This window comes from Mytilus galloprovincialis, chromosome 9, assembly GCF_965363235.1.
Source record: "Mytilus galloprovincialis chromosome 9, xbMytGall1.hap1.1, whole genome shotgun sequence".
NCBI lineage: Eukaryota > Metazoa > Mollusca > Bivalvia > Mytilida > Mytilidae > Mytilus > Mytilus galloprovincialis.
Genome location: NC_134846.1, coordinates 76,794,308 through 76,802,241, shown reverse-complemented (window position 1 = coordinate 76,802,241; position 7,934 = coordinate 76,794,308). Strand labels below are relative to the sequence as shown.

The 7,934-nt window shown below is 32.6% G+C and overlaps 1 long non-coding RNA gene across 1 annotated transcript; it reads left to right on the top strand.

The window, feature by feature from the left end:
- Positions 1 to 4,557: 4,557 nt before the first annotated feature.
- Positions 4,558 to 7,688, top strand: LOC143047054 (uncharacterized). Its single transcript, XR_012969384.1, has 3 exons — positions 4,558 to 4,825; positions 6,214 to 6,285; positions 7,188 to 7,688. It is a non-coding gene; the product is annotated as an uncharacterized LOC143047054 (long non-coding RNA).
- Positions 7,689 to 7,934: the final 246 nt, after the last annotated feature.

Here is a 7,934-nt window from a genome sequence, read left to right as displayed (position 1 = left end):
TGATGATTTAATGATTGAGGTTGCATTTCGTTCCGGTTGAACGACTTTATTCAAATTTCCGACTGATTTTACTCAATACGTTTGCATTCAGAGTTATTAATTCTTTGTCGGCGCATTAATTAATAAAGTACTTTTTTATTGAAAGAAAGTCTTGACATTGGACTTTCGTCAAATGAAAATTACAAATGAACATATCAATATACATATATGTGTTTACAAAATAGAACGAAATTACAATGTAAGGGTCATGTAAGTATTGCAAATTTGTGTTTCGCTATTCTAAATTTTTCAGACTAAAGAATTTAAGTTTCCAGTTTGTTCTGGTTCGATAACTGGTAAATTGTTTAGGCCATACAAATTCAATCGATAACTTGTAAAATGTTTAGGCCATACAAATTCAATCGATAACTTGTAAAATGTTTAGGCCATACAAATTCAATCGATTTTAAAATGACTGCAAAACCTTTCAAATTAAGTAACAGTCGTTGTAATCTTCTTTCAACTAAAGTCTGTTATTTCCAAACTGAATATAAACTGTTGTAAAGAAGTATATAAACATAAAGAATGATATAAAGCGCAAAGAAATATATAAAAAATAATAATAGAGAAATACATGTACATGCAACTATGAAATAAACACTTATTGCTAATTGTTCAGATAATCTGCTAAAAACTGTCTTTGACACGTTGGTTCGAGGTCTATTATCGGATTTGAAGAAACATATATTTTAAACCAAAAGGATATTTATATGGGAAAATTTGATGTATAGATGACACATAGCAGAGCACGAAAGATGATAGATATAAGAAGATGTGATACGAGTGCTAAGGAGACAACTCTCCAACCAAGTCTCAATTTGTAAAATAAGCCATTATAGGTCAAGTACGGTCTTCAACAAGGATCCTTGGCTCTCATCGAACAGCACAAATATTTTGATAGTTCAAATAATTGACATGGTTCTGTCCGGTCATCTAAGTATCAATTGTTATCTGCTTTAATTCTAAAACTTGAACTGATAACGCCTGGACATTCACACATTTGTAGTATTTGTGTATTTCAATGATGATGCGTTACGGATCCATTCAGTGTATTTCCTTGTAACTAGCCTCACCTGCCTTAGTTTGGCAAGTGACTTGGGTCCTAAGAAACAGGAACGTTTATTAATGAGTGATCCAGACTCAATAAACGCTTCTTACACTAGAGAGGAAACTACAGGAAGTCAATGCGAAGATGTCATCGATAGAAGATGAAAATTCACAACTGAAAGTGGAATTGGTAGCAAGCAAAAAGCATATATAGAGATGAACACAAAAAACATACATAATCAATTGTCAGATAAAGGTATGTACCCCAGCGTAAGGGATGAGAATGATTCAAGGGGCAAAATAAGTTTAAATGAAAATAATTTGATCTGTAGAACATTCAATCTGATTAAAACTCTGATCTTCATCAACTCGCGTGCTAGTAAATGAGGATTAAAAAAAATCAGAGATCTATATTTTGATAAGATAGCAGAAAGTTATTTAGTAATTGAAATCTCATTTTTTTAATTTTAAGGAGGTACCACTTATACACATTGGGGAAGGAAGGATTGTCCAAATAAGAATAGTACTCAACTGGTATATATAGGTAAATATCAAATTAAATTGCAAACGAAAATTCTCTTTATGCTACAAGATTATAAAACAGAAACAAGCAATATAATTTCCGAAGAAACTATAGACGAAAGCAGGGCTAAAGTTTAGCAAAATTAATCCGTTATTAAAGAGTGTATGTAAAATATTAACATTACGAGTATTTGGGTGCAGATGGGGAACATTAGAAGTGTAAAGGATGGGTGGAGATTTTCATTCATTCACTATCTATGTGTCTATTTGTCTGGCGTACTAAATTATAATCCTGGTACCTTTGATAACTATTTACACCACTGGGTCGATGCCACTGCTGGTGGACGTTTCGTCCCCGAGGGTATCACCAGCCCAGTAGTCAACACTTCGGTGTTGACATGAATATCAATAATGTGGTCATTTTAATAAATTTCCTGTTACAAAACTTTGAATTTTACGAAAAATTAAGGATTTTCTTATCCCAGGCATAGATTACCTTAGCCGTATTTGGCACAACTTTTTGGAATTTTGGATCCTCAATGCTCTTCAACTTTGTACTTGTTTGGCTTTATACATATTTTGATATGAGCGTCACTGATGAGTCTTATGTAGACGAAACGCGTGTCTGGCGTACTAAATTATAATCCTGGTACCTTTGATAACTATTTCCATAACAATTTGTAAAAGAGGGACGAAATATACCAGAGGGACAGTCAAACTCATGAATCGAAAATAAACTCACAACGCCATGGCTAAAAACGAAAAAGACAAACAGACAGACAATAGTACACATGACACAACATAGAAAACTAAAGAATAGGAAACACGAACCCCATTGCCTGCTTTTAGAGTTTCGGTAATATTGATAAATATAAAGCCCTTGCTTGGGAATGAAAGTTAATTTCAAAGCTTTATGATAAAAAAAATCTCTTTAAAACCATTCCATCCTAATAATTATCCAATGCGCGTCAAGCTTGCCGCCATTAAAGATACAAGTTAAGTCAGGTTACCTCCCATGAAAATAAGTTATGTGTTTGTTTACAACAAAACCCTAGATGTCAATGTCCGGAGCTTGGCTCCTATAAAGGGTCAGAATTATGTAGAAATTTCAAATCATGTTCCTTGACAGATGAACCAGAAGATACTCTTAGCATAATTCTGTTGTGTAGATCTCCTTGATTGGATTTTTGAATTGTAACTGTTTTCGAGGTATTGAGTGCTTTTTAGTTTTAATGAATTACATGAATTAGCTTAGGCAAAATACGCCTTCATGATAGTAGGCTTGAGGTAAAACTATGATATTCATCCTGTATTGCTGAGATTGAATGTCAGCCGGCAATGTAACTACTGTAACTTTACAGAATATGTGTGTAATAGATCAAGTGTTTGAAAAACGCCAGTTTCCAGAATAATCGATTTCCTAACTCATTTGTTTTTTTACGTTTTAGAAATATATTATTAATTGATTTGAAAAAAGGTCTGTATCTGAAATTTAACCTAAATATTGTATATATCTTCAAATTTTAAAAGTTAGGACGAAAACAAATAAAAACAGAATTTGATCTTTGATCTTATTTTATGCAAAACTGTTACCACATTTCTTTTTGACGACATCGGTATTTCAACAGAACTCATTTTTCCGAATCCAATGATATATAATATAGCCATGTATGAATCTAAAATATATTGGGTCTGGTCACCGTACTACTAATTCCTCAAAGTATAATTATTCAAATGCCATTTATTTTAATATTAAGAAGTGTTTATACTAGAAATAATAGTTATCAAAAGTACCAGGATTATAATTTTATACGCCAGACGCGCGTTTCGTCTACATAAGACTCATCAGTGACGCTCAAATCAAAATAGTTAAAAAGCCAAACAAATACAAAGTTGAAGAGCATTGAGGACCCGAAATTCCAAAAAATTGTGCCAAATACGGCTAAGGTAATCTGCTCCTGGGGTAAGAAAATCCTTAGTTTTTTCGAAAAATTCAAAGTTTTGTAAACAGAAAATTTATAAAAATGACCATATAATTGACATTCATGTCAACACCGAAGTGCTGACTACTGGTCACATAAGTTATCATTTATCGTATGGTGTTACCGGTATAGTCGGTGATGGGTGCTATAAAGAAACTGGAATGGAACAAATGATCTACATATGTCTTCCTCATGATCCGGATTTTGCACAGTCAGATTTCCCCATTGCAGTACAAAGCTTATAATTATGAAGCACATGTTTGGGGCGCATAATTTCAATTTGCCTTATGAAATATCAGACGACGATGTTCATGATTCCGCATGTTTAGATACAAAAAAAATTAAAAATAAATGCTTGTCCTGTTATCTGGAAAAAGAATATGCGGTTAACCAATATTGAAATTATTGTGGACATGCAGGTGCCTCTAACATGTGCAGATGAAAAATCTTAATATTCTGAGGGGATGCGAAAAAAAAAATACGGTGAATTATGTTTTTCAGTCATTATCGTATGTGGCATCTCTGCTGTTTCCCCCGTATACACAATTTATAAAATCGAAGAAGCGTTGTTTATTTTTTTAAATAACTTAAGTACACCAATACAAATACAGTAATTAAGCAGTAAAATACGTGCGTCAATTTATAGACTTGTTATGTTTTATTTGTATTTCTCAAACTGATTTATAAAATGGTGCTCACTTACAATAACTTTCATTTCAGTGAAAACAACATCAGACACTACAGTTTAATTTACAATTAGACACACAATAGATAAGCGTTGATTCAAAATAAAACAATTCGACCTCCGTGCTCAATGTTTCTTTTTCAAGAAACAATGCTTCTCCATTGTATCTATTATACATCCACTTCCTTGTTAAACAAAACATCTGCAAAGGCCCGAAGAATTTCCATAACGTAAATTATGGTCTCAATCGTTATCAGCTTTACGTCATATGCATCAGCTGATAAAGCCTTGTTGTATTTACAGTGTTTCGATTATGATGTGTTACAGATTAATTTTCGTGTGTTTCCTTTTGACGAACCTTGCTTGTTTTAGTTTAGCAACGAATGAATCGGACGCAATAAACGCTCAACTTCTTACATTGGAGAGGAAGTTAAATGCAAAGATTGCATCAATAGAAGCTGAAAATTCAAAGGTGAAAGTAGAATTGGTAGCAAGCAAACAAAAAATGAGTTAAACTCAAAAATCATACAGAATCAGTTTTCGAATAGAGGTATGTTTTGACCTATAATTGTTTACTTTTACATATTTGACTCCGATTGAGAGTTTTCCCATTGGCACTTCTTCATAGTTGTACATATTTCACAAAACTAGGGTTGTAAACGACGCCATCACGCATTGGTTGACCGTTATGGAATATTTGTTTTAATGAAGAGGACAGTTTTCTGCCAATTGTCATTACCACAATCTCCTCCTATTTTCCTCGAATGTGACCTACCAAATTTGACCTATCGTTTGATTTGTACTAACATGAAAACACAATGGGCACCACCTACTTACCATTTCGGAGCACCTTAGATCCCTCCTGGGTTTTGGTGGGTTTCATGCTGTCCTGATTTTAGTGTCTTATGTTTTGTTTTATATATACTTTGCTTTTTGTCGTTTTTCGGGAATTTTTTACATTGCATTGTTAGTTTGTTTGCATATAACTTTGAGTTTCAAGGTACTAAATTAAGTTACATTCGTGCAACCATTAATGAAGAGATGATAAGATAGATAGATCTTTGATTGGTTGTTAGATATATATATTTCCCCCTTGAAATCATTGTGACTACAATTTAACGAATTTTCTCTCAAAGGTATTGTGTTAAGGTCGGCATTTTTTTTACAAAGTTATAATCCTGGTACCTTTTATAACTATTTACATCACTGGGTCGATACCACTGCTGGTGGACGTTTCGTCCCCGAGGGTATCACTAGCCCAGTAGTCAGCACTTCGTTGTTTACATGAATATCAATTATATGGTCATTTTTATAAATTTCTTCTTACAAAACTTTGAATTTTTCGAAAACCTAAAGATTTTCTTATTTCAGGAATAGATTACCTTAGCCGTACTTGCGCAACTTTTTGGAAATGTTGGGTCCTCAATGCTCTTCAACTTTGTACTTATTTGGCTTTATAACTATTTTGATCTGAGCGTCATTGATGAGTCTTATGTAGAAGAAACGTTAAAATTATAATCCTGGTACCTTTGATAACTATTTTGGACAAATTTCTGCAAAATCGTTAGGTATTGTTAAAAAAACACAAACATTCATCAAGAAAATCTATGAACTTATGTATTTAAGTGCGGTAAAATTACAAATACAAATGTACATGTAGATATTAAACCACGGCAGTTTTTTCCAAAAAATATTTATTTAAAACGCCATTTAAAGAAATAATGTAAAGAAAAAAAAAGTCTTGTCGGCAAAGGGACCATTATTTAGTACTATGCATTGTTTGGTACCTTTTGCCTCTCTTATTAAACTATTTATTGTGCAATACATTTGTTTTTTGAAATATATACTATGTATATACGTATACGGAAACAATATTAAATACCTCTTACTGTAAGTTTTGTTTTTAAGTAGTAATTTTAAATATTTTGATTTATTCAGGAGGTACCACTTATACACGATGGGGAAGAACAGATTGTCCAAATAATAATGGTACTCAACTGGTTTATAAAGGTATATATGGAAAAACTGCGGACAAGATTATATTACAGATACGCGAATTATAAATGAGATGCAAAACAGATAAACGTGTTACCAAAAGAAAAATAGACGACAAGGCTCAAAAGACTGAACAAATGGGCGCCAAAAAAAAATTTTTTTTTTTTTATTTCTTTGGCACATCTTGATGATCAGAGTGCGCTGTCATATTTGTTTGTACGAATAATAAAAAAATAAGAGGTCATTTGTAATCTGCTGATTTAACAAAATATGAGGTTGCAATAATTTTATGTCAACCAGGATTTTACATTAAAATGCAATATGTTCTATAAAATGTATTACAACTTTGGGTATTAATATTTAGAGACATAGTATAATGTGTACGCAAAACTTGTTTAAATCTACCAATGAAGAAGAAATGATACTTATTTGGTCCCTTGAATTCGAAATTCACAAAAAAGCAGTATACATATAGAGGATAACACTCTTCGGGTATTCATAAAATATTGGTCATTGAGATATTCGTATTTGTATTTTTGAAATCTGTTTTATATGGTTTCGAAATTGAAGCATTAAGTGCAAATAGCAAAAACTGATTAAGAGCCTCATTTTTTTTAATTTTGTAATCATTATTTAGTGTAAAAATTAAAATCACAAAACTACTGAACTCAGAGTGTGTTTTTGTGGGTTTTTTTTTTTGTTTATTACTCAAGTCTATGCTTTTGACATGTATTCCAATAATTTTTGAAACGTTTTTTTGTGGGTTGTATAATATTAGTACAATTTTATTATGCTTACAGTACACCGTTTAATTAATATGTTAAAGTTGAATTTAAAATCCTCCGTTCAATTTTGAATAATTTTAGTTAGCTATGTAAATTCCATCGTATTTTAATTCAAAGTTATTTCTAATTCAGGTATCGCAGGAGGAGGAAGCTATGATGAAACCGGAATTGGTACTAACTACTTATGCTTGCCACATGATCCCGATCAAAGTCCCTCACAATTTCCTAATGAGCTCGAAGCAAATGATTATGTTGCACATGTTTGGGGAGCCGAATACCAGTACTCCTTCGGTAGGGTCAAGCTTAGTGACGATGTTCCATGCGCAGTTTGTCTAGATACAAAGACAACAACGTCTTTGATGATTCCGGCAAAATCATCATGCCCATCTCACTGGATAAAACAATACAACGGATTTCTTTGTTCCAATATGTATGGTCATCCTGCGGCTTCTGAATACGCATGCGTTGACTATGATGCACAATATGTTGAAGGGAAACGGGAAAATCAAGATGGGAAATTGTTCTATCTAGTTGCTTCTAAATGTGGCTCGTTGCCCTGTCCACCTTATGAGAACGCTAAATTTATAGTATGTGTTGTTTGTTCGAAATGAATAAAAGTTTTACTGCTTTGAATTCGTTTATTAGAAAGAGTAATTTTGCCTAGAAAATATTGAAAAAAACATATGCCTGGAACATATTAAAATAATAGATTGATTGATCGATTGATTGATTGATCAATCAATTATTGGTGTTTAACGCCATTTTAGTTCTACAGTGCCATTTTGTAGTGATAAGGAGACCGGAGTGCCCGAACAACGAACAATCAGTGGTGCTGATTTTTTTGTTGTTGCTTTTGATGTGAAATAATTGATTGTAGAT